Raw genomic sequence first — 26,268 nt, 5'->3', positions numbered from 1 at the left:
CTAGGCATTCCTTAATCTAATCAAGTTGACAATCAAAATTAGACATCACACATGTCCTCCAAATTCAATCCACTTAGGTTGAGCAAGCTAGGATAAAAAAATTTCAGAGGCCTAGAACTTTGCAGCTGGCTGGAAGTTCAATTCTCTGAACCATGAAAGGTTGAGTTAGATGCTAGTTCACAATGACATGGGAGTGAGGTGACCTGCAGGGCATCCCTGGGCTGCAGCTTACGCTTGGTCTTTGGTGTCAGACTCCTTGGCATCCTTCTCCCTTCACAAAGCATTGTCTTCATGGACTGGTGCAGGGGGCGAGAGCCACCCATGTGCAGAAGGAATTCTGAGGACAACCACCCAAATGGCAATGCTGACCACCTCACTGGATCAGCTCTCACAAGAAGCTTCTGCTTTTTTGCTGAGTGCAGCTCATGCACAGAGCTGGTGATGCCAAAACTGGGCAGCCACACAAATGGGGCCACATCTTCTCTATATTTTTGGGGAGGTATGACCAGCAAAGTGAGATGTTTATTATCACTTTGCCTCCTGCCAACTTAGAGCAGAGACACAGAGCTTTGCCCCAGGAGGGTAATAGGCAGCCTGCAGGACCTGGGTCCTTGGGAGGAACAAGCAGATGCTGGGGTGGCTTCAGGGATCAGATTCTGTGCTATTGTAATTGCCCTCCTGGTAATCCCGTGGGTACAGCCATGCAGAGGTAAGAGAGTGAACTGAAACAGAACTGACACCTGGGCTCCTGTCAACTTCAGTTTTTGACAGATAAGCAAACAGGCTGTGACCAATGTGTGGGTGAGAAAGAGAGTGAGGAGATGCACAAGACACCACCTGTGGAGGAGTGCTGGGAATCCCGGGCAGCTGGGGACCAATGTAAGAATATAGGGAGGCAGAGTTCAAGGCAGCAGAGACAAAAAACCTCCAGGTGCTGACTTCCTTCATGAATCTGACTTGAAGGTGAGCTTCCTCTGTAAGATGGACATCATTTCCACTTGAAAGCTCTCTGAGCCAGTGAGAAGTTCACTGCTCTGGGGTGTTTGCTAAGACCAAGGCCTGTGATGAAAAGGTATTACTTCAGAAAGCGACCTTATTTGGAAAAGGGCTATTGCAGATGAAATTAGTTAATATGAGGACATACTGGAGTAGGGTGGGGCCTTAACCCAATATGACTGGTGTCCTGACTGTCTTACTTTGTTTTCTATTGCAAATTACCTGAGGCTGGGTAACTTATAAAGAATGGAGTTTTATTTGACTCATGGGTCTGCAGTCTGGGAAGTCCAAGAGACTGGTGTGGCACCTCTGCATCTGGGGAGGCTTCTTGCTCCATTATAATATGGTGGAGGTTATCACTTGGTCAGACAGAGCAATGTGCCAGCTCAGGTCTCTCTTCCTTTCCTATAAAGTCACCAATGGCATTTTGGGGGCCCACCCTCATGACCTTCCTGATTACCTCCCAAAGATCCCAACTCCAAATGTTAACTCTGGCTTTAGGGATTCAGTTCCCAATACCTGAATTCTGGGGCACAAACATTCAAACCATAGCACCAAGAGAAAGAGGACATTTGGACAGAGGCACTCCCACTGTCTCAGGTCTGGGGTTCACATGCATATTTTTCTTTTTTTTTTTAACAGTTTTACAAATACTGTTTATTTTAATGGACAGACAATGTCTGTTTAAAACCCAGGTCAAAAAGTACAAATAAAATCAAAAGGAGCAGTGTTCTGTTGGATACACTTCTGCGTGAATAACTTTATTAACTGCTAATGAAAACTAGAACTTTTCTGGGTTCTTCTGACAAGATTTTTTTTTTAATCTTATCCTTTTCTCTTCAGTGAAGCCATCTTTGGGGTTAGTCATTAATCTCACCATGTCTGTCATCTTGACTCCAAACCTGATATTACTCTTTTGGTCCGGACCCTCAGGCTTTAAAAGTAGCTTCAAGCTAAGGAAAGATCATTTTCACATGGTTCTGTTCTATGAAAAACTTCCATCTCCCACTGAAAGTCATAGTCCAGGAGTGAAGCAGTCACATGCTAGAACTTCAGGGCCATTTGAAAAGTCATTTTGAACACTCTCTTTGGTTGATCTTATCACCATAAACCTGAAAATGCACAGTCCTGGAAAAAGTGGCCTGTCTGTGCACACATGTCATTTTTCAAAAGGAGAGGGCAATGTGAAGGGGGCTGAGGTTTGACCACCAAAAATCAGCTCCATGAAGACAAATGCTAATGAATAATGAGCACTAAAATTCAGATTACCAGATATTTTAAAGAGATGGAGTGCCAGTATTCAATTCCATTTTGAATACCACATTACAAAAGAACTGTTTTTAAAAACAAAAAAAGGATTGAGAGAAAAGAAAAAAGAAAAAGAATAGCTGAACTGTTGAATGACCTCCCATTTGTTTCTGATAAACTTCAATCACATCTTCTTCCTCCATTCCCAGTTCTTTTGGAGTATGATTGTCAGCAATTCTCTGAGTTTCAGAAGGAAATCTGAGTGAATTCATTGGAAAACCCTGTCTTTGACGGTATGATTCTTTGAGTTCTTGAGATGTGTTGTCACTTTCACTCTGAAGTGAATCTCACTGCTATCCTGCCCAGTGACTTTGAGTTTAATATATTCTCCTTCCTTTTTATCCCCCAACTACTCAGTTGAAGGTTTTTGCCTCTTGGTCAGACATGGTGACGGCGGCTTCACCTGGAGATCTCTGCACAGCAGCGGCCTCTGGCAGATAGAACTTCGCTCTGGGATTTACACACCCGTCTCTATATTTTCTTTTAAAAATGTACTTTTATTATAAATTTTCCCATAAAATATGCGTTCTAGAAATATAAAAAAATATGAAAGGAAATAAGTATCACCTATATCCCCACTGATTAGATGTTTTTAAAAAAGTAGTTTCCGACACATACATTTTTTATGAATGGGATTCCACTGCTCATATCTTAAATTTTTTTAGTGCAATGGTGTATTGTGAGGGCCTTCTCATGTTAAAAATATTCTACAATTTCCCTTTGAATAGGACATCCCTTCCATGAAAGTGTAATAGTCTCTCTTCGATGTCTCAGGAGTTGCTTCATTAACAGAAAATTAAGAGTGTGGAGTCCTAGAGCATTTTATACACATGCTTTACGCATTTTAGCTCAAAAGAAAGCATATACATGTATATTCATCCAGCAATGTTTGCATAGAGCACACAACTTTTCTCAATTTAGTGTTATTTTTTTGGCAGTATTGGGGTTTGAACTCAGAGTCTCACGTTTGCTAGGTAGATGCTCTACCACTTGAGCCATTCCACCAGCCCACAGTCTTTCTTTAAGATTGTGCCAGCTAGAGCCTCAGCTCTCTGACTTATCTAAACCACACCCATACTGGTATCACCAGCATCTCTGCTTTGTGTGTCTTTAACCTGAGGTGAGAACTCAGAGTCAGTCAAGCAATCCTGATGCAAAATCCCCATCACTTTCCCCACTCACTTACAGTTGTCTCACCCACGCCTCATTCCGCAGCGACTCCTGACCGAGCACCTCTCCACTGATGAAGTCTTTCCAAGGCACTTGACGTGGCTTTCATAGAAACCTCTTTCTCTCTGCACTCATGTTGCGTGAGTTTGCCTAATGCTTCATCATATTATGAAGTCACATTAACAGGCACAGATGCCATAAACTACTGTGCAGACAATTCCGACAGGCTCTCACTGAGCATGTGCCTCAGCTGATGGGGGTAGGAGGAGTATGCTCACCCGTGGAGTTCACTGGCCCACCAGCGGGGTTGCCCCTCTGTCATCAGGATTTCTGGGAGGAAAGGAGTTCAGTTCAGTTGAGTTGGTTAAAAGGTTTTCACCTTCCTATTATTGATTTGACCCTGTAACTGAAGAGTTTGGTCATGTCCTATTATGGGGTTTTTTTATTGTAAACAATGAACATTGAACATTCTTGTTACTAAGTCTTAGATTCAGGGTTTATTACAAAAGTGATCATAAATGATCCTCTCTCTGGTCCTTAACTTATGGTTTGACTTAAAATTTTTCGACTTTACAATGGTGTAAAAGTAATACACATTCAAGATTTTTTTTGGAGTAGGGTGCTGGGGATTGAACTCAAGTTCTTGAAATTGCTAGGCAAGTACCCTGCAACTTGAGCCATGCCCACAACCTCTGTTTTTCTTTTTTTTTTTTTTGCCTGTGTGATATATCATATTTATTTATATTATTCTTTTTTGTTAGCATATGTTAATTGTACAAAGGGGTTTCATAGTGATATTGCTGTAGAGTGTTCTGCCAACTGGCCTCCATGAGCCTCAAACTACTGTCCTCCTGTCTCTGCCTTCTGAGTAGCTGGGATTACAGGCATGTACCAGCACTCCTGGCTGTAATTTGAATTTTGGGGTTAGCAATATATGGTCCAATCCTCTCTCTAGATGCTTGACATTGGTAGCAAGCCACTGCTCTCAGTCAGCCACACAATCACAAGGGGAAACAACCAACACTGAAGTGTGCTGTGTGGTTAAGCAAGGATGCTCAGTATGTTAGAAGTAGTAAATGCATTTTCCACTATGAGGCTTTCAGCTTATGATTGGTTTTCTGGGATGTAACTCCATTGTACATTGAGGAGCATCTGTAGTTTTTAAATAAATGTGTAGCATTAGAGGTGTGAGCTCCAATGGTCTGCATGCTTTTAAAGCTTGTGATGAGATTTGCCAAACTGCTGTTTCCCCACCCTCTTCTCAGCTCTGGAAAGCACGGAGATATGCCTCATTTTTAACTTCAGGAAATTCAACTCTGTGAGTTCAACAACCCCTCCACAAAGCAACCAACATACATACACACATAGTAAAAGCCAGAACTTCGACTGCTGCTTCAAGCTTGCTGGGAGGCAGAGTGTGAGATTTACAAAGATTACAGGTGTGAGCCATAGGCGCCCATCTTTAAGGAAAGCCTCCCTTTCAAAATTTAGCCAGGTCTTTCTTAACAATCTCATCCTTAGGACTTCAGGCTTTTAGGAACCAAAGCCAGGAGGAGGCTGGCTGTGGTCACAGCCCTCAGGAGAGTCCAGATGCTTAAATGAGGTGACAGGCAATGAAAGAAAATATCAGGGAAAAGAAAGTTAGTATTAAAACAAAACTCGCCTGCCCCACACCTTTCGGCTGCAGTAAGCTGCAGGTGTGGTCCACTGCTTGAGGACATTTAGGTCATAGTGTTAACTACATTATCACTTGAAACCTATTACTTTCAATGTCCTAAAACAAAGTTAGAATAGTATGTAAAGCAATCTTTCATTCAGAAAATGGTTACTTACCAATTTATATTATCTACAGGTTTCACTGCTTTGAATTTTATGATAAAATTAATGCTACTTGAATGTTTACAGGTTTTCAATGTCATATAGAAATGTAGAATACACTCCATTTGTCTTAACAAAATTCTGATGCTCACCTACTCTGGGCTACACCAATAATCTGGGTTAGACCTACTGGAGCCTCCAAGATGAAGAGGAGACTGTCTTTATCCTGAACATGCAAATTGTCTTACTAAATCTATTAATTGAAAGAAGATAGTTTAAACTACTAAATATTAATAAATTAAGCCTTGGAAGAAAATTTGCAATTAAAATACTTTTTAAAGAAAATAAACAAAGTGTGACCATTTGGTTGTCTGCTTCACCCAGTCAGGGAGATAGCAAGCCACTTAGAATAGCTTCTGAAAGACAATTAATGAATATTTTGCCAGTCCATCTTCCATCTTCAATAGAAAGATGAGACGAGTGATACTTCAGAAAGGAAGATTCAGACAAATGTTAGGTTTAGCCCTTAAAGCAGGCTACATTCTAATTTGGACAAGATCAGACTGTCTATAGTTCATCCTTCCACTGCATTAATTTTTCCCTTGTACAAATGTCTCCATGGAATAGAAGGAATGTTGGAGTCAAGTTAACCTGGCTCTCACTCCAGTTGCTATAAAATCTTGGGTAAAGAACCAAATACTTCCTTGTGAAAACGTGCTAGAATCCTACCTCTGCTAGAAATGAATAGTTTTTCTCCTCTTGTTGACATTTGGTTGATTGCAATGACTGTATCTTACCACATGTGTTTATTTAATCACCAGCTTGTCCTCTCTTGGCACCTCGGCAGCAGGGAGCATGACTGAATTGTATCTGTATGACCAAGACACAGCTCAGAGCCTAGCACATGGTAGATGTGTTAGGGCCACAGTTGATACTCTGTAGAAGCTGACACACCTGTCAGACAACACTGTCCCTGACTCATCAAACTGTAACATGGCTGCTCATGGTATCATACAATATTGCAGAGTTCAAAGAAATAGGAGGCTAATGAAATAGAACTAGATTCTAGTCTTAACCTATCATTTAGAGAGCTGCTTTGTGTCTGCCTTCCTTTAACTCACCTATGATGTGATTCTCAATGTTGGTCCCTACATAGTCCCTCCAAATGGAGGCAATCCTGGCAGGGAATCTATCTGGGCACCACAGGTTATGATAAACAAGATCCACTTTTTATTGCCTTCAGCTGTATCTTATCAGTGCTGAAAGTTTGTAGATGGAGGAACTTGGCAGTTGGGTTTGTGTGAGGCTATACCTTGTTTTTATGGTTCATAGATTTATTCTCTAAAGGGCAGATGTTACCTTTCATATCCCCATCCCCATCCATTCTGTACTATTCCAAAATTTCACAAAGTGTTCTGGATCAAAATCTCATCTCTCTGTAGTGAATTGAATGGTGTTCCTCCAAAAGACAGGTTTATATCCTCACCCAGAACATATAAATGTGACCTTATTTGGGAAATGAGTCCTTGAAGTTATAATTAAGGATCTCGAGATGAGATCTAGTTGGATTGCCTGAGTATTCCTTAATGCACTGACAAGTGTCCTTAAAATAGAAAAGAAGGGGAGAAAGCACATAGAAGCAAAGGTGATAAAAAAAAAAGATGGAGACAGAAATTGGAATGAGACAAGGAACAAACAATTCACGAGCCTTTTGAGGAAGTGCTGACACATTGATTTTGGACTTCTGGCCTCTGAGGTAATACATTTCTGTTATTTTAAGCAACCAAGTTTGTGATAATTTGATTACAGAAACCCAGGAAATGAATAGACTTTGCAAGTTTCAGGGGTTTTTTTTGGGGGGAGGCGGTGGTGGCTCAAACAATGATTACACATGTGAGTAAATGTAAAAATGATAAAATTTTAAAAAATAATAAAAGTTTCAGTTTTCTTAGCTGTGTGATAAGAATAACAATATTTTCCCCCAAGATTTATTGTATGGGCTTACTGAGAAACTACAAGAAAAACCACCCATGTTACTGGCTGACATAGTGAGTCCTCATTAAATGGGAACCACCAGATTCTTGTGCTGGGCTCCTGGCATTTATGGGAGGTCATTTAAAGACCTGTACTTGGAATCTTCCATATGATGCTTCACAAGAAGCTGGGTTGCCCTCTTAGAGTCAACCTGATAGACAAATACTTGATGAACAAGAGCAAAAAAGTGAAAGATCACCTAAAAGAGACAAAATCTTCTTAGGTAAGAAGGACATATGCTATTCTGACTGATTGTAGTGACATTATTGAAGAATGTGGTAACCCCAAATTGGTTATTGGCAGCCACAAGGGCCTGGAAAAAGAAAATCAAGAGAAGATATTTGTCATGTCCATTCAGACACTGTCTAGAGGAGAAGAATCTCAGCCAAAAGATTTCTCTCTTTTTTTTTTTTGAGACAAGATCTTGCTATGTAGCCTAGGCTGACCATAAACTCACAATCCTTCTGCCTCAGCCTCCCTAGTATTGGGATTATAGAAGTAATATTTTGGCTGAGTCAAAAGATTTCTATGGTATCCATTTTCTAGGTTCAACTATCCTAGAAACTGTGGTAACTGGTGGTCTTACATTGATGTCATTCAATGTGTTAGACTTTTCATCATTGTGACAAAATACCCGAGAAAACAAAATAAGGGAGGAAGGATTTATTTTGGTTCATGGTTTCAGAGGTTTCAGTTCATGGTCACCTAGCTTCTTTGCTTGGGCAGGATAAGTGAGGCAGTATATCATGGCATCAGGAGCTTGTAGTGGAGCAAAGCAGCTTACCTTATGGTAGATAGGAAGCAGAGAGAGAGAGAGAGAGAGAGAGAGAGAGGAAGAAATAGGGCAGGGACTAGTTACTCTTTAAGGACATACCTCCAGTAATCTACTTTTTCTAGCTAGGCCCCACCTCCAAAAGTTTCCAGCACCTCCCAAAATAGCTCCTCTAGCTCTGGACCATGCTTGCAATACATGGGCCTGTGGACATTTCATATTCAAATGACAACATACTTTCTCTAAGTCCTTGTTTTCATAGTATACTTTGGATTTCTATATAGATCTACCTGAGGAGGAAATAAATAATTCTGAGCCTCTGATAGAGATTTTTCATGACAGATCTAAAGTATGGCATCTGATAAAGGTTTGGCCTCCTAAATATCTGAACTGGAAGGAGAGAATGCACAGGTGGTGGTAGTAAAGGCACTCTGTCATCCTAACAGTTACCTTACCTTTGGTGCATGTCTCCATCTTGTGTGAATTTTGTGTAGGCTGAGTCAGTCTTCTGGGTTTAGTCATGCCAGGCATTGACAAAGTTCCCTGGCCAATAACACAAAGGTATGACATGGATGACACCACAAAGACATTTCTGGTTCATTCCTTCTACTGATTCCCACAGAACCACTTTTCACACTCTATGCAAAAACTTATTAAGAACATTTAATTATGCTTTTAATATCCTTTGTGCCCATCCATTCTGAAACAGAAATTGGATATGCATGGATGATTGTATATAGGGAGAACAAGGGGATAGAATATTTAACAAGAATAATTTAAAGATTGAGAATACGTGACTATTACACTATCTGTGATACCCGTGTGAGAAATGTTACAGAATTTAATTCTAGGATAAGCTGTGCCTCTACTAAGAAATTGATATATTTGCTTCTTTAGTAAAAATAATTCTTTCCCTTTGTCCTGGCTATTAAGAAGCTGAATGTCGAATCTGCTGTTCAACCATCAAAGTTCTTTTGCTTTCTTTGCTCCTACTTTTCTATCTCTCCCCTTCTGATTATGTTATAATGTCATCCATAAAGGAGAATGGTTGTCTTTTAGCAGTAAAGGATGGTTGGTTCCACCTCATATCCATTGCCTTCTTTTCCCTTATTAACAAAAGCTTCCTTATAGAAAGGTATGGCCACATGAATACGCTTTGGCCAATGAACTGTAGAGGTCAGTTTTGTGGGGGATTTCTAAGAAGGTTGTTTAAGAATGCTGACCCATCTTTGGAGGAAGGATTTCTATTTTTCTTTATCTTGCCTGTTGGCTGGATAGTGTACTGGCACATGAGAGCCATCTTGGGCCATGAGGTGGCCAAAAATGGAAGGCAGCACCAGGATGATGGTTCCTGGTGCTCGAAGAGTACCCTGTCATTTCTGGCCTGCCTAGCTACAGGTTTCTCTCAGGTGAGTCAGAAATACATGTTTACTCTGTCAAAAATCACTGTTATTTTGACGTTTGTAGTAAAATTCTACATTATCTTTTTGCAGCTCTTCTCAGAACCCTTCAAAACAAATTTCACATTTATGGCTTATTTTTAGATAGACCATTCTCAAAATACCCTCTGAATTTAGTGAAAACTGTTTCAACATTTTGTGTGATCAGAAAAACACTCCACTTTATCCATATAAATATGCCCTTTATTGTAGGTGGCTAAAATCCTTTTTGGAAATGACTATCATACAAACAGATAAACAGTAACAGTAAGCAAAGTAGAAAATACTGACAAGTGGTGGTGTCCATCACTTTCTTTAATGAAAATACTTAAAATTTGAAATCAGCATTGTACTTGTTTATAAAAGAAAGTGTCTAATGAATATTTATTCTATCATGTATATAGATTCTTCCCATAAGACCTTTTATATATCATTCACCTGCAGAGAAAAATCACTTTTTCATAGATTAAACCAAGATAAATACCAGCCCACTCTCTGTTGTAAGTGTCATCAATTCTGTGTTAGTGAACTAATGAGTTTTAATAAAGTCCAAATTAAGTCTTAGAGTACTTTGGAAAGAATCTTTCTTTCCTCTCAACCCTAGGTCTTTCCACTCATCTTCAAAGGAAACATTAATGAGAAGCAATAAATCCCAGCATGACTGTGATTAAATTTCATGAATTAAACAGAGGTACTTTTGCAAAATGGTAAATCCAATCAGTAGAATAGATATATTTCTTTCTTAGCCCAGTTAAACGTTTCTCCTGATCTTGGCATAAATGACAACATTTTAATTCTTTCTATAAATGAGTGTAACACTTTTAAACATCTTTAAGAGGGAACTGCCTTCAAACACAGGGCCCCACACATTCCTCCTCCTCCCTTTCCTTCCCAACACACACGCTCATGTAGACTTAATGGCTATTTGGGCAACACTGAAGGATAATTATGGCCCTAAGTATAGAATGAAGCTTTGAAAATCTAGATTCTCTGTTTTAAGTGAGAAGCACCAGCTTGGAAATAATTTTTCCTAGTCACTCTAGGTTTTCCAGTGTCTTGGCAATAACAAACAACAGCTTGCTGACAGCATTTTAAATGACCTACATTTGTGCGGAGAGCCACGTGGTCCAGCCCAGCAGGATTAAAGAGGGGGAAGATGCTCTGGCATCGATTGCGCATCAGACTCCAGATCCTTCCTGCTTGGCTCCTCTATCTCACCATCTGCATAACTGCTGATTCATTAAGCAGGTGTCTCTCCTGCTGCTGGAAGGGACATTTGTTCCTTATAATCTGCCACTTTTCTAAGTGGTTAAGGGAAATAGAATTCATTGCTAGATATCAAAGACAAGACTGGGAGTGAGTGACTGTGTGAGCTAACGCCAACCCTCACCCATGTCAATGCATTGAAGGGGTCAAGGCTCAAATGGTGAATGGCCCCCAGCTAACTCAGAGCGAACACCTACAGGAACAACCAACACCCATCATGGAATTTTTGGAACACACCTAACTCAAATGCTGTATCCTGTTGGCCCCATATATATCACACTTTGTATTTTGATTTTGGTTTGGAGAATACTGTCACTACTCAAGGTGGAAATGCAGTACTCAGAAAATGTGGCTTAGAAGTATGTCCAATTCATTTTAACTGAGAAGTTAAGAGGTTGTAGGGCACAATGCCCGCGTATTTCTAAGGACAGCTGAAAGCCAAGAATACCTTACATTCAGCTCTTACTGTTAGCCAGGGGTTTCTTCTTCACCCATAGTTCTTTTCTGTTCTCCTTCTGGTGGTATGCCTTGTCCCAGCCCAGACACAGAGGCATGACTCAAGATGAACCAATCATAGTATTTCAGATCCTGGACTTAGAGATGACCTAACTGTGACAAAATCCCAATTGCATGAAGAAGTCTTTCATTCATTTGATGTTTATAAGGATACCTCATAGACAGAGACTCCATTCTGGGGTCTGGGAAAGCAGCAATGAACAAAACACATGCATTTCCTTTCTTTGAGGAGTCTCCATGATGAGGGTGGATGCAAAGTATGGAGGCTGGTAACAACCAAAATGATTTTTGGGCATGTTAAATGTTATGAGTGGTGTAAACAGGCCAACACCCAGTATACCAGGCCAACGACCAGAAAGAAAGGAGGAAATTGGAAGGAGAGGAGACCATAGGGACACTTGAGTTGCTGGCTGCTTTTTTTAGGTTTTTATATTATGAGCCAATAAATTCCTCCTCTAAACTAAGGCCAGGTCAAAATCTTGGCTCATACATTCCTTATCTGCTCTTCAACACCATCAAACCCCTGGCTTCAGAAAAGCCATCCAGCAGTTAGCAAATCTGTGTTGATTTGTACTGTGCTGGGTGTTGTGGTGGGTCCAGAGATGAACAGGCTATGCTCATTCCCCTCAGAACCTTTTCGTTAGCTGGGGGCTTAGGGTGTGATCAGAAGCATGTGAACAATAAACTGTGATTGTGTGACCACTGTACTGACTACCCTGCTTGCCTAGGGGCTGGATTGGTCATGTAAGAGTGGCTCTTTGGCCAGGCACTGGTGCTTTATGTCTATAATCCCAGCTATTCTGGAGGCAGAGGTCAGGAAAATCATGTTTGAGGTCAGAAAGTTAGTGAGACTCCATCTCAGTCAGTAGCTGGGCATGGTGGTTCACACCTGTCATTCCAGCTATGTGGGAAGTGTAAATAGGAGGATCACTGTCCAGGCCAGCCCTGGGGAAAATGTGGCACACTATCTCAAAAATAACTCAAGGAAAAAGGGTTGGAGGTGTGGCTCAAGTGAAGAGTGTCTGCTTAGCAAGTGTGAGGCCCTGAGTTCAAACCTCAGTACTGCCAAACAAATGAACAAAAGAGTGACTCTTCGGAGAAGGCACTAGATTTGAGATAGCACTCAATTTAATCCTAATTAAATCCCATTGTGAAATAGAGAACACTGAAGCACAGAGATGTGCAGATCAGATATCAGATTTGAGAGCATTCATTTTAAAAATTCAGTTTATTGGGTTAGGAGTGGTGGCACACACCTAAAATCCAGCACTTAGGAGGCTGAGGCAGGAGGATCTTGAGTTCAAGATAGCCTGGGCTACAATGGTGAGACTCTGTTTAAACAAACAAAGAAAAAAAATGAATTTAAAAACCAGGGTAATTGTAGAGAAGACTGGCTGAGAGGAGAATCCGGGCTAAAAATCTGAAATAGGAGAAAGTCACATTCTCATTTCTCTCTGTTCTGCCCTCAGTGATTTCATCCAGCCTCAAAACTTTAGTTACAACCTGCAGGCTGAAGAGGCCTCTAGACTCCAGACTTACTTATGAAAGTTTTGCAGTGTTTCCACCTGAAGCTCCAGCTTAATGCATTCAAAATTGAACTCTTAATTCTACACCCACCCCCAAGCTCTTTCTCCCTAATCTTTTTCTCAGTAAATAGTTCCACCATCCACCAGGTTTTTGAGGCCAGAAACCTAGAACTCTGTCATAATTTATCTCTCTCCCTCATCTCCAATTTCCTAAGCCTCAAGACCACTTAAGTCCATCTCCATTGATATCACCCTGGTCTAAGATATCATCATGTCCTACATGTTATATGGCAAGAGTCTCTCTACTCATCTGAGGTGGGCTCTGCTTCCTTGGAATCACTTCAGTATCCACACGAGAATTGGTTGTGATAGGGGATGGGATCACAGAAGCAAGGAAGGATCCATTACACAGTCATCATTGACTCAAGGGAATCACAAACTCTAATGCAACCCAGACAAAATAGAAATAAACACTTGGATCTTCCACTACTTTGGATGATCCATGATGTGTCATTAGCAGACATATGGCTAGAGTTGAGAATACTTTATGAAATACTAACACTGGAAAACATGTTGAGGTTACCAGCCCAACTATCTATGGTGCCAGTGGGGCAAATGAGATGCAAAGATGTTAAACGGCTTTTGATTGAAATTACCATGAGTAATCAATCTATACATAATGCCTCATTCTAAAATGGACTTTTGATACCTTATCTGCAAGTTAGAGGACATCTTTTATAAATGTTATTTCTAAAAATTAGGCTTTTGATAAGAATCAGATAGCAGGGAGTTCAAGGCGATACCTTGATTAGTACGGAGGATGTATAGCATGGTATGAAGTGTGGAGCCATATGTCGTAGCCAGTGAACTATTACAGCACTGGTTATTACATCCACAGTTAAAATGCACCACCTCAAACCTCACTGTAATTCAGTGCCCCTGGTATGAAGATTTCTTTTAGGAAATGCCTTGGGTCCCACAAATGTTTGGTTGAGTGCCTCAGTTTTCTGCTATAGAAAAGAGCTGTGGTGATTTTAGCTTAAGAATGTTCAAATTAGCACCATTTCAACTAGAAGAACAAGTATCCATTACATGTTATTAAGTGTCTAAATCCCACAATATGAACTAATTGTACAATTTGTGAATAGGCAAGTTAACGAATTGACTTTCTGTTTGGAGTGGAGAACTATAGATCAATTAAAGATTGGAGAGCATTTATGCAAAATGAGTTTTATATTTGTCCATGAGACAAATGACTGACCTCTCTAAGCCTCAATTTACTCATCTGTATAAAGAGTCAGTAATAATAGTTATATCACAGGGTTGTTGGAAGGGGTACATAAGATAATTCATATGTAGAAATTTGAGCTGAGGAATGGAAATATACCCAACTCTTGTTAAAAAGGTGTAGGCACTAAGTCAAAGTCAAGACTGAGGTTAATTGTCTGGATAATTCAGGACATTTTGTTGTCATCAACTCAGCGATCTCGGGGTTTCAAAGTTGAATAAGGTGTTATTTTAATCAGACTTTCCATCACTGTGACAAATACCTGAGGGAGAGAGAAATAATCTCAAGGAGGAAGCGTTTATTTTGGCTCATTGTTGGAGACAAGGCTCCCTTTGTGAGCCATTCTGTCTTGACCTTGCCCTGGAACATTTTGTGGTTGTTTGTCCCAACTTCTCCATCTCCAGCACAAGATGGCGCCGTCCCTGCTTCTCTTCCGGGAGTTTACCTTGCCGCCAGCGCGAACGGGCACCCTATCAGAAGTCCTATAGCAGAACCAGCCAACCAGCCTGCACCTCGTCATACCCCTCACTCCCTCAGCACATAAATACCCCTGTGTGAACAATAAAATTTTGCAGCTTGATCAGAACTCCTGTCTTGCTGTCTCCTTCGTGTCTCTTGTCCCTTCATTCTTCCCCTTCTAGGTTCGCTACCCACGCTGATGTGTCCTGCAGGACGGGACAGCTCATGGTTTCAGTACCTCATGGTGGAGTGGCCATGGCAGAGTAAAGCAGCTCATATCATGGTAACCAGGAAGCAGAGGGAGAGAGGGCAAGAGAGAATGCTTAACACCTGCCTGCAGGTTTCCCCTTTTCTTTTTTCCAGACCCCCAGCCTATGGTATGGTGCCATCCACATTCAGGGTGGATCTCTCCCCCTCAGTCAATCCTCTCTGGGGACGTCCTCACAGACACACCCAGTGGTGTGCTTTTCTAATCTCCTAAGTGATTCTCAATCCAATCAAGTTGACAATGAAGAGTAACAATCATAGTCACCATCCTGTTTTCGGTGTCCTCTCATCCACAGGAAGTAATACATTACTAAATAGCGGCCTTTCTCTACAAACAGAGTTTTCTTAAATTAGGTGTAGACCAAAAGTTCCATGAATTAACAGATGCAATTCGTATTACTCTGATCACCACTGGTCACAACAGGCTTGTCACGAGGTATTACTTCCCAATGAGCAGGTGGACAGTTATGAGGAACACAGCACCAGGACCCAGAGTGATCTGAGTGATGCTTCCTTTGTACACCTGTTCATGCTTCTGTGTCTTTTGCTTACTGTATATTAGGAATCATGACGCTAGCAAAGTTGGAAACCCAAGGTCTGGGATTTGGAAGGCTGGTGGGTATGTGGCTTGTGAGGTAAATGAGGTATTTGTTTTTCTTGATCAAGTAATTTGACATTTTAGCCTGCAATGAAACACTTATACTACAAAAGCATCTTTATTCTTGATATTCCTGCAGGAAAAACTAACATTTATTTTTTTACTATGAGTCTCAAACGTCCTAACCTCAACTCCTTTTATCTCCTACTGAATCGATTGGTTTTATAATTCAATTTGGATAAAGTAAATTTTCTTGAGAACCCAATTATCTCTTTACAGCATGCTGGAGTGTATAAAGATACAATGAAGGCACTGCTACATCAGAGGAATGCAGAATATGGGATGGTTTCCCCAGATAGCTCTGCTTGGGGCATGTAGGTGGGTAGAGGGAATGTCAGATAGGCTACAGAAAAGAGGTGCCATTTGGGTAAGAATCTAGTTACAAATACCCATTCCCCAACTGGGGTGAATGGGAAAGACTGTTCCTGGCAAAGGAGATGGTTTGAGCATGCAGAATATGGAGATGCCTAAGTACATGTTGTGTGCAGGAGATCGTGACTGGCTGGTTGGTTAACGTTGGCTAGGCAACTATAATTGCATCCATAGCAGGAGCTGGGCTAGGAGTGGCTGTGAAAAGCACAGATAACTTGGAAAGGTAGGCTGGAGCTAGGAGGGGGTGCTGGGAGTCCTGTGTGTCACTGTCTTTGAGTTTGTATTTATTTCTGAAGACAGTGTGGAGTTTACTGTGGTTTTCAAGCACAAGAAGGGGCTATGAAAACTAAATGCAGGGGAAAATGCAAACAGAATTGTAGAGCATAGATTAAAGAGAGGAGTGACTTGAGGTTGTTCAGTAGTGCAGGCAGGGGCAGAGGAAGCAGTGATGTGTGATTTGAAGGAGCCCCATCGACACATCTGACCCTATTTCCTGGCACTCATAGGATGTTTCCCCAACATTTTTGTCACCACATGCTCTAATTTGCAAGGAGTTAAAAAAAAAAATAGAAACCTCAATTGGAGTCTCTCTCCCACAGCTGAAATTGCTTTAGCAAAGATAATGGCTCCTTTTAGTTTGCAGGGTCTCATCTTCTCTTCCAAAGGTAAAAATAGAAAACAGATTAAAATCCTGAGTACAAAACCTAAAAAGGATTTCCATCCCCTCCCTGTGGGGTGATAAATTTAAAGGGCTTGGGGTTCTAGTAACACTGACTCAGTAACACTTGTTTCAGCTCCATGTTCTTTTTTTTTAGTGGAGCCAACAGGCAGACACAGTCATGTGCTGTCCTACAGCATGGATCAACGCTGCTCAGCAGGTTCATTCTGTTAGCATAACAGACATGCTTGCAATCACTTCTATTGTGATTTCAGGTTAGGTGGGGGGTGGACATGGTGAGACAGGAGAAGAGGGGAAACCTAGATTAGCCATTGCTTCAAAATTAACTTGGTGTCCAGGGAAGACAGTCATTTTATTAGCTTTGTTCCCTTGGGGCATTCTTGGAGCCACAGCCTTTTTCTCCCCTACTCTCAAGCAAGCTCTTCTGCCCTGGAATTGCATACCATGTTGGGCTGCTCCCCCTCTCCCCGCATTGGACTCTACCTTGCAGCAGCTCCCCTACGCTCACCACCCAGGAGCCCCTGACTGGGGGCCCTAAGTGACCCTTTCGGCTTATGTCACTTGATGAGCCAACTAATCCCTTCTGGAAATAGTGAAACTTTGCTTCTATGACTCATCTAAAAATCTCTCCTAAACCTTCTCAGCTTTGGACCCACAGATATTAACTGTGGGGTAGGGGCAGCAGTGGGAGAAGGGGAAAGCAGAGACTCTGGGCCCTTTAGTCTCAGTGGTTACGTAGCACTCTCCAAAGTTGGGTGAAGCAAGCAGGGCCTGAGGAATGGCAGCTCTGACTCATTGTGTCCCCATGAGAAACATTACCTTATGCTACAGACGATAAGGCACATATCAGCTTGCTTGAAATTCTCCCTTCATCCTTTCTGAAATTGCCAATGGAATCACAGGTTGTCACTGTCTATCATCTCAGGAAGATGTTGTTTTAAAAAATATGTAGCCATTGATGTTACTCTCCAAAATTCCTTTGAGGTACTATGATTATTTAAGTCCAGAGACAAAACTTTTCCCCTTAGGTTCAAAGATGTAAGAGCCAGAAATAGTTTATTTGGGATTGCAATAGCATCCCCTCCTCTCTTTTGTAGGTAACTGATCCCTAACTTTTTTTGGAAAACCATACCATACCTCAGATCCCCATCACCAATCCCCAAGGCAATTTTCAGGTTTTCTTTACTAATAAAATTTCAATTCTTTTGGGAACAATAGACAAAATACCAGCTTTCTCAATCTACCTTCAAGCTAGAGATAGGCATATGACACCGTTCTGCCCCCTTAAATCTAAATGGAAATCCTCTGAAGGCTTCTGGGAGAGTTCTTGAAGTTCCTCCCTTGGATGCAGATGTGATGGCTAGAGCTGCAGCATTCTACCTATTGGTAAAGGCCAACAGAATCACGGTTTATGGGTCCTTGATTTCCTTGAGTCATTAATTTAAGCAGGTGACTATTTACCTCTAGGTATATTATTGTGTGAGAAAGACAAACTCAAGTTCAAACTTGTTTAAGCCACTGTTAGCCAGGTATTCTATTACTTGCAGGTCAGAGTATTTCTAACTGATACGCAAGAAGTATCACTAACAGGAAATAACCTGCTGAAGAATTGTGTTTCCCGTCAGGCACCAGTGGCTTACACCTGCAATCTTACTACTTGGGAGGCTGAGGTTAGAAGGATTGCTGTTTGAGGGCAGCCAGGGTAAAAAGTTCACAAGCTTCCATGTCAACTAGTAGGTGGGTGCAGTTGCATGCACCTGTCTTCCCAGCTATGTGGTAGGTTGAGATTAGGAGGTTGTGGTTCCAGGCCAACCCAGGCAAAAATGTTTGCAGGATACCATCTTAACAGAAAAAAACTGGCGTGGTGGCATGTGACTATTACCCCAGCAATGTTGGGAAGTGTAAAAATGAAGATGGGGGTCCATGCCAGCCTGGTCAAAAAGTGAGACTCTATCTCCAAATAACCAGAGCAAAAAGGGCTGGAGGCATGGCTGAAGTGGTAGAACACCTGCCTAGCAAGGGCAAAGCGGAGATCAAATGCCAGTACCACGAAGAATTGTGTTCCCAGAGGACAATTCGCTCCACACCCACCATTCCTACATCAGTGGGAGACACAAAGACAGTTGCCCTGCTCATTAAAGGCCTCATCCTGCCACCAGGGGCGGGATGGGACTGTACGGGATACATCATGAACAAACAACCAAGATCGTTGCTTCTCTTTTTTCAAATGAATGTTTTAATTATCCTGTTTATTTTCTCCATTAGTATATACAGGGGATGTTGGTAGATGGTTAAGTGTCATTTGCTCAAAGGGTGCAAATCATGAAGAGCCCTGCTCAATCTAAAGACATGGAATATCTATCAGAAGAAAGCCTGGACTTGCGATGGGTGGTTTGGGGAACAAGATCACTGAGTTTAGCGTTGCACACGCAATACTGTTGGCAGGGTACTTTTGTTTTTTTTTTTTTTTCATTTTTCTTTTATTATTCATATGTGCATACAAGGCTTGGTTCATTTCTCCCCCCTGCCCCCACCCCCTCCCTTACCACCCACTCCGCCCCCTCCCTTCCCCCCCCCCAATACCCAGCAGAAACTATTTTGCCCTTATTTCTAATTTTGTTATAGAGAGAGTATAAGCAATAATAGGAAGGAACAAGGGGTTTTGCTGGTTGAGATAAGGATAGCTATACAGGGCATTGACTCACATTGATTTCCTGTGCGTGGGTGTTACCTTCTAGGTTAATTCTTTTTGATCTAACCTTTTCTCTAGTACCTGTTCCCCTTTTCCTATTGGCCTCAGTTGCTTTAAGGTATCTGCTTTAGTTTTTCTGGCAGGGTACTTTTGGTGTTCAGAGACGGGTCTTGCTGTGAAGCCCAGATTGGCCTCAAATTCATGATCCTCCTGCCTCTGGGTCTAGAGTGCCAGGATTACAGGTGTGTGCCACCACAGCTGGCTATGCACTTTTGAATCTGTGTAAGGGAGAAAATGTATTTGGGAGAAGAACATTCAAGGGGTGGAGTGGACTGTAGTGGACATCTTTTTGACATTCTCAATGTCCATTTCCTCTTCCTCTGTCAATTAACTTGAACTTTCCAACAGATACCTATCCCTCTTCTTTCAGCCAATGTTTTTTGGTGGGGCTGGCCAAACCCCAGAATCATAGAGGGTGGATTAAAGAGAAGAGTGATTAGTAAGTTCAGTAGTTCATGTTGGGGGATAGGAGAAGGAAGGGGTATATGATCTGAAGGAGCCCTGTGGACATACCTTGTCCTATTTTCTGGAACTCATGGGATTTATTTCTGTAACAAAACAATTGTTACTTTAAGCCAGTACACTTTGGAAAATGAGAACAGAGCCTCACCAGACATTGGAGGCTTTTCTGGAGAGGAGACAGAGAAGGAACTGAGGCGTGTCCTTATTTGAGAGGAGGAACATCAACACCATTTGAAACAGTCACAGAACCAAAAGCCTACAAGAAAGGTGTAATTAAAGCCTTCTCGTCCTCCCACCCTCACACCCAGCAATGCAGAGAAACTGGGAAAGGAGGACGCCTAGCTGCAGGTGTCCTTGACATGAGCAGTGTCAGCACGTGGGTTGCATGGACTTCTTTTGTCATTTTGAAAAGGCCTTCTCCCTTGGTGCCCAGGGAGTGACTGGATGGAACACCAATCTGGGACTTCTGCCATTGTGTGAGTTGAACAGGAGCAAAGGCTTCGTTGCCACAAGTGATAAATGGGATGTGTGGCCCCCGGGTCCCTGCCCCCTGCAGCAGGAATGCTAAGGGCATGGAGAGGAGGTGCTGGTGTGGCTAGTATATAATGCACAGACACAGAAGAGAAATCCTCTGCTGGGGAGGACTTGGGCTTTAGCATGGAAAGTGTTTTGGAATCCTGAGGAAAGAAGGAAAAAGAATATTCGTCCAACAAGACCATCTAAATACACGCAGCAAATCAATGTGTACTGAGCCAGTACAGGGGCCTTTTAGCTCTCAAGATATTATTAATCTGAAATATTTTTGAGTGAAATGATAGGGTACCTGGGATTTTCTTCAAAACATTGCTGGGATGAGAGACTATAGACGCTGGAAGATTGGCCATGAGTTAACTAGCTGTTGTAGGCAGGAGATAGATAAATATGCCCCTTCAGTACACCCTTCCCTCTACTCTTGTATATGTTTGGAATTTCCCATATAAAATGAACATCAAAGCTTCTGGGTTCATGATTCATAGGTGCTACTTGGCAAGGATCAAGTGGCTTCTAGCGCCCTGTCCATCTAAAGGGCTCCATGTGTCCCCTCTCGGATTCATGTGTTCGGAAGGCATGTGTGATTATACCACCCCATTCTCTGAGGCAGGACCGACACCATAGAAACCCCACCTCCCTTCTTTCGCTCTGCTCTCATCATTCCCCTCTTCCCTGTCCTCCCTACTCTTCTTTAATGTTCTCCAGCTCATCAACCTCCCTCCTGCCTTAGGACACTTGTTCATGCTGTTCCCTTTTCTGGAATATTCTCACACCCTCATTCATTCCATCAACTCACTCTTTTTCCATTTATGCCTTAGAGTGATTTCCTTAGTGTGACATGCAGAAAAGTGGCCCCAAAGATGTCTTCTACATCCTAATTCTCTGAATAGGTTATTTTCTATGACAAAATGGACTTTTAGATGAGATTAAAGGAAGGATTTTAAGATAATGAGATGATCCTGGGTTACCTGGTAGGCCCAATGTTATCACAAGGTCCTTATAAAATGTAAGCAGGAAAGGGGAAGTCAGAGAAGATGTGACTGTCCAAACAAAGAGATTGTTGACTTTGAAGGTGGAAGGGGGTCACAAACCAAGGAATGCAGGCAGCCTCTAGGTGCTAGAAAAGACAAGGAACAGATTCACGCCTAGATCTCCCAGAAGAAAGGCAGCCCTGTCCAGACTTTGATTTTAGCCCAGTGAGACCCATTTTCGAATTCTGACCTCCAGAACTGTAAGAGAATAAATCTGTATTGTTTTAAGCTCTAAGTTTCTGGTAATTTGTTATAGAAGCAATAAAATAATAATAATTTGAGGAAGATTTCCCTGGTCACTGACCCCCACCTTCCCAACCTGTCCTATGGTGATTTTTTTTTCAGACAGAGTTTTGCTACCTAACCCAGGCTGGCCTAAAAGTAACAATCTTCCTGCCTCAGCCTCCCAAGAGCTGGGATTATAGGCATGTACTATGCCTAGACTATGAGCTTCAGGAGGACAGGGACCTGTGATGAGCTCATCACTCAGTGCCCAGAGGACAGCCCTTGCTTCAGCAAGGCCTGGAGCTCACTGTGACCAGCTGAGCCAATGCCGCTAGCCTTGGATTTCTCTATTGCATCTCCAAGTTTGTTTTCATGTTATGCAATCAATTCCTCCTGTGAAGAAACTATGTCTGTCATCACCCATGGGTTTCCCGGTATCACAAGAGTGCACCTCCTGCAGCTGAGACCACATTAGTGGGAGATTTTGGAATAATACCAGCCCAGTCTGAGTCACAAGGAAGGCCATTCTCCCATGACAACTGGGAAGATAAGTTTTGGGGAGGATTCAGGGATGGGTGAGGATGATGGTAAAAGCAGGATACAATACACCCACATAATAGAATCACTATTTTCCAAATATTTAACATAGATTTTTTTGCTAGTGTAGTTTTTAAAAAAATAGGGCTACTATGCATTTCACTGTTTTTCAAATTAATTATCTAAAAATATTCCTGATACTTTTTAAAAGAATCAAATAGGTAGAATGTGAGAAAGTGAAAATTCTCTTCCCTTCCCCCAGAGATGACACTGTTAACACTTTTCCATCTACCCTGTTGGAAAGTTTTCTACATATAAATGTTTTTCTCATTTTTAAGAATGCAAAGGGGAGCATTCTACATACATGAATATGACAAATTTCACTATGTTTAGCAAACCCTTCAAAAGCATGGCCTACTTCCTCCAACCAAGCCCCACTTCCTAGTAGCCCATTCAGTATGAGTTCATCAGTGGATTAAACCACTGATGAAATGAGTGCCCCCAAGATTCAATCACCTCTCAATAACACCACCAGCTGGAACCATGCTTTCAGCACATGAGACTTTTGGGGGACACTTCATAAATAAATCACAACAGGAGACATTCTTGAACTTGCATGTTAGGAAAATTCATCAGGCCCCATTATGGAGCGGAGATGGTCCCAGGAGCAGGAAGAGCAGCTGGAAGCCATGACAATGTTCTGGGATGAAATGGCAGCACTCTTTGAGGCCCTGATGAAGGAAGAGAAGAGGCCAGGTGAGGCCTATTTAAGAGGTACCATTGAGCTGGGCACTGGTGGCTCACGCCCGTGTTCCTAGCTACTTGGGAAGCTGAGATCGGTAAGATCACTGTTTGAGGCCAGCCTGGGCAAATACTTTATGAGAAACTCCCCCCCACCATTGCCAAAATAATCAGAGCAAAATGGACTGGAGATGTGGCTCAAGTAAGTAGTTGAAACCCCATTCCCACCAAAAGAAAAAAAAAAGGTACCATTGGAGTACTTGGTGACTAATTTGGAATGAGGTTCCTAACTGAGCAACAAGTGAATAGTGGCACCCTTAGCAGAGGAAGGGAATACAGGAGGTTGGAAGCTCTGATGAGGTGGTGACCAGTGTCCCTTCATTTCTCTGAGCCCACTGGAGGACACTCCTGGATGTGGAAGTTCCCCATGTTAAATACCCTCCTCACCTTTGCAAATCTTCAGGAGTAGACAGCAAGAACCATATACATGGTCACTGTGTGGGATTTGTTTAATGAGCAGGGGCCTTGTGTCCTCATTGGGTATGTGGGTGGAACAAAAGACCGGGATGAAATGGTTGAAATAAAATCCAAAGTCTGCACACTCCAGTTCATGCACCTCTTACTGTTCTTCAAATGCCAGATTCATTCCCTTGCCAGGGCCTGTGCAATGACTGCTCTTTGCTAGGTGCACCATTTCCTTCCACTTCAAATAGTTTGCTTCTTACTTCATGCAGTTCCTCAGAGAGGCCATTGCTCAAAAAAATGTCTCCCCAGTCCCACCATAACCCTATCCCTTTATACTGCTGTATTTCCTTCATGGCATTAATCACTCCTGACATTGTATTGCTATTATGTGTTGTTTAATGACAAGAATCTGTTCTAAGAAATGTGCAATTTCATCGTGTGTGAGAATCTACACACTATACTGTGCTCATACCAACCTCCACAGTAGCGGTCAACCACTAGACATGGCCTTGTGATGCAATCAACAGACATGGAAAACTCAATTTAAAATAACAAAAAGGATAACGTGGTAAGTACATAAATTAGTAACATAGTGGCTTATTATCATTAGCAAGTATCCTGTACTATACATAATTGTATGCTATACTCTTATATAACTGGCAGCAGCAGTACTTTTGTATATGCCTGTTTGTGTCAGCCTCATCATACACACGTGAGTGACGTGTTGTGCTGTGACACAATGATATCACCATGTGACAGGAATTTTTCAGCTCTATTACAGTCTTTTGAGCCTACTATCACATGTATGGTTGGTAGTTGAACACAGCAGCCTTAAGTCGAGCACAGATGTGTGTGTTTATCATTTGATTATCTGTGTCTGCCTCTATGAGGGTAAAGACCTGAGCCTCAGGAGAGTAAAGACTTCCTTGTTCTTGTTCCTGCTGTTCTCAGGGCTGGAACACAACTTGGTGCACAGGAGTCCAGTAAAAATGTTGACTGAGCAAGTGAATGGGCAGATTGATAAAAGACTTCCTTGAAGAGTCTTTTCTTTTTTCCCCTGTTCCCCACAGGGCCTTTGACCTAGAGGTCTCTATATATTTGTAGAGTCGACTGCATACTAAAAAAATGAAATGACACCTAGAAATTTGCTTTAGCCCCCTGTACAGCTGTTGTTCTTTCTCTTTATTCCCAAATAGCACTTTTCCTCTGCACTCTGCATGAAGTGCCATCAGAATTTGTTACAGAGTCTGACTGAGCAGCCGAACACTTCCTGCTAGTGCGACCTGGCCTGGAGCTCATGAATGAGAGCTGATGAAGGGACTATATGGAAGGGGTTTGCTAGGGCTTAGCCCTGACCATGGCCACTAGTCCAGGTCTCAGATGACTGGAACCTAGTGTTTGTCTAAAAATTCATCTTTGCCCACACAATGACCATCCTCAGATTCTCATTACCATTTTCATGCTCTTCCTGCTTTTCCATAAGCCCTTGACCTTTTCTGATCTATGTCAGTCAATAAATCTACCCTGCATATTTTAGGCTGGCTTATCACTGCAGCTCAGTCTCAATTTTGTCAGTCTTTCCCAGAAGCATGGCAACAATTCCTTTATGCAATTTATCTACAATATAGATAATAATATAGTTCATAACATGGGCTTTGACCAGCTAGACTTAGGTGGGAATCTGCTCCTCCACTTTCTAACTGTGTGATTTTTAAAAATAAAAATATGATTCTCTAATCTGAGAACTCATGAGGCAGAGGCAGGAAGATCCTAAGTGTGAGGCCAGCCTGGGCTACATAAGGAGACCCTGTCTCAAAAAAAAAATTCTCAAGTAACTATACAGTGAACAAATACAAAAGATTTATTTAACTCACTAAGCATGGAATCTGCAGGATGATAAGGCTGATTCAAAGAGCATTAAAAACAGGTATTTATCAAAGATAAGTAGGAACAGATATTAGGTCTGTCAGGAAAGGAATATTGAGAAGAAAATAAAACCTTCTAAGTGACATATGAAACTGACGAGTGCTATACAGGGCAAAAAAAACTGTAATTTTTTAGTACTATTTTTTTCCACTGGACAGGGACGATTTGCATCTCTTTTGAACAACAGTGTTTGCATCTTATTGATCTTTCTCAAGACAAGGTAGAAATTTGTACCATCTAAGTCCCAACTAATAACAAGTAGGAAATAATGGCATTTAGCAAAGTCTCATTTTCCTAGAGAATTAAGTGTTCTGTTAGGGCATGTCTGTTAGATGATGTTCCAATATGTCATGAAGGACACAAAGTATTCTTTGCCTTTTTCCAATTCCGAATACTTTCTAATAGTTTTCTCATGTAAAAGGGGTTCTGCAAAATACATTGTATAGTATAGAAGAGATACTTTATTGAGTCACATGCAAGTCCCTTCTTTCTTGGCCAACTACTGATAGCTTGCCAAGCTTTCATTGCTCATTGATTCCTTCTTATGTATCAGTAAGATTATGGGCAAGGAGGTGTTCCCTTTACATCCTTAAAGGTTGTGAAGACACTGGCCAAGTCTTTTTGTTGATCCAGCCTTTGGGCTTGGTAGTTGCTTCCTGCCATTACTGTTTCTGAATTACTTCAAAGCTCTCTTATCTTCTCTTCAACATCTATGTCATAAATTCATATACTGTATTCTCTGTTAAAATAACAAGTATGGTTTCTGTTTTTCTAACTCAACTCTGACTATTTCAAATATAGAAAGAGCATGTATTTCCTTGATTTCTTGTTCATAGGAAGTTTCCTATTAACATTAATTAATGCAAGAATACATTAATTGTTATGTTAAAAACTATTATTTTACTACTTCTGGACAGCACTGTAGAATCTTTCCCTACAATCCACACACTCTTTAATATCTCATTTTATCCTCAAAGCAATCATGTGACCTCTTTATTACTCTTACTCTGACTTGAAAGATGAAGAAACA

The 26,268-nt window shown here is 41.6% G+C and overlaps 1 pseudogene; it reads right to left on the bottom strand.

Moving 5' to 3' along the window:
- Window positions 1-944: 944 nt before the first annotated feature.
- On the bottom strand, window positions 945-2,690 carry LOC109680187 (small ubiquitin-related modifier 1-like; annotated as a pseudogene).
- Between the last annotated feature and the right edge of the window lie 23,578 nt (window positions 2,691-26,268).

This window comes from Castor canadensis, chromosome 3 (genome assembly GCF_047511655.1).
Source record: "Castor canadensis chromosome 3, mCasCan1.hap1v2, whole genome shotgun sequence".
Lineage (NCBI taxonomy): Eukaryota > Metazoa > Chordata > Mammalia > Rodentia > Castoridae > Castor > Castor canadensis.
The sequence above is the reverse complement of the archived record's forward strand: the minus strand, read 5'-3'. Positions and strand labels throughout refer to the sequence as shown.